The following is a 1,594-nucleotide window of genomic DNA, read 5'->3' as shown; positions in this document are numbered from 1 at the left end:
TCAGAGCTGTGGGTCTTCCTTCCCCTGAGCCGGGAGCTATCTCAACTTCCTTTCCCAAGAGATAGAGTTTGAGATTGTGTCCCTCCTCCAGAACAGAAGAGGGGGAGCAGGCCAGGAATCTGGACTCACAGCAGGTTCCCTGGAGTGTGAAGCTCCCGACCGACTTGCTGCTGCGATAATAAATATGGAGGCCTTCAGCAGGAAAATGCATTACCTTCAACTGCTAGGCAAAACAGCCTTGATAAATTGTCATTTCAGCCAACAGTGTTTAAAGTAAAATCAGCAAAGTGTGAGTAATGATGGCTGAGTCAAAAGAACTGTATTAGACACAATGGTTTAACAGTCTGAGAGGAGGGGTCAGGATACAGAGGAAAGTGAGAGAGAGCAGGAGGGAAGAAGAGGGAAAGGGGCGGCGAGAAAGGGAGAGGAAGACAGAGAGACACAGAGAAAGAGATAAAGAGAGACAGGGACACAGAGAGACAGAGATGGGAGATGAGAGAGACAATGAAAGAGACAGAGAGACCAAGAAACAGAGACACACACACACACACACCGAGAGAGAGAGAGAGAGAGAGAGAGAGAGAGAGAGAGAGAGAGAGAGAGAGATGAGAGAGACAGGGACATAGAAAGAGAGAGAGATGAGAGAGTCAGAGAGAGAGAGACAAAGAAAGACAAAGAGAAGGAGAGATGAAAGATACAGAGAGACCAAGAAACAGAGAGAGACACAAAGAGAGATAGATAAGAGAGACAGAGAGATGAGAGAGTCAGAGAGAGAGAGACAAAGAAAGAGACAGAGAGATGAAAGAGACAGAGACACATAAAGAGATAGATAAGAGAGACAGGGACACAGAGAGACAGAGAGATGAGAGAGACAGGGACACAGAGAGACAGAGAGATGAGAGGGACACAGAGAGAGACAGGAACACAAAGACAGAGATGAGAGAGACAGAAAGCAATAGAAACAGAGACATAAAGAGATAAGAAAGACAGAGACACAGAGACAGATAGACACACAGAAAGATACTTTGGATATATTATTATTATTTTATTTTAGTCTTTCTGTAGGGCAAATTCTCAAGTGTCCTGGGCAGAAAGTCAAAAATTTCCATTTCCTAGAGATGTTTAGAAAACATGCTCTCAATTCAGAAACCGAGTGCCTGACTGGACACTGTGCATGTGCCGGATTCTCTCAGTGTGGTGATGCATCTGGAAAGGCCACTGCTCTTAAAAGTTGGTACATGGAAGGATTTCTGGGTGAGGGGAGATGAGAGGACTTCCTCTTGGGAAGGCGATCTTGTATGCCCATGTTTGTGTTGTTCAACCCACAGCCAATACTCACTAGTACCTCGTGGGTTAGGAAAGAAGCTGGATAATGAGTTGGGGGCACTAGGCACCAGCTTGGAAGTTCTAGAATTGTGATTCTAACCACGGGCAACAGGTATGATTGGGAATTTACTAGCTTCAGATTCCTCTGTGAAATGTTTTACACGACTTAAACATGAAATAACTTTCCCAGGGTCATATACGTGGCCCTGGTACAGGCAGGATTCAACCACAGGGTTGTCTGAGGCAGTACTCTTAACTATTATATATA

The sequence above is a fragment of the Alexandromys fortis genome, unplaced genomic scaffold (genome assembly GCF_014885135.2).
Source record: "Alexandromys fortis isolate MF-2015 unplaced genomic scaffold, M_Fortis_MF-2015_v1.1 scaffold_18, whole genome shotgun sequence".
Taxonomy (NCBI): domain Eukaryota; kingdom Metazoa; phylum Chordata; class Mammalia; order Rodentia; family Cricetidae; genus Alexandromys; species Alexandromys fortis.
This window is presented reverse-complemented; position numbering follows the sequence as displayed.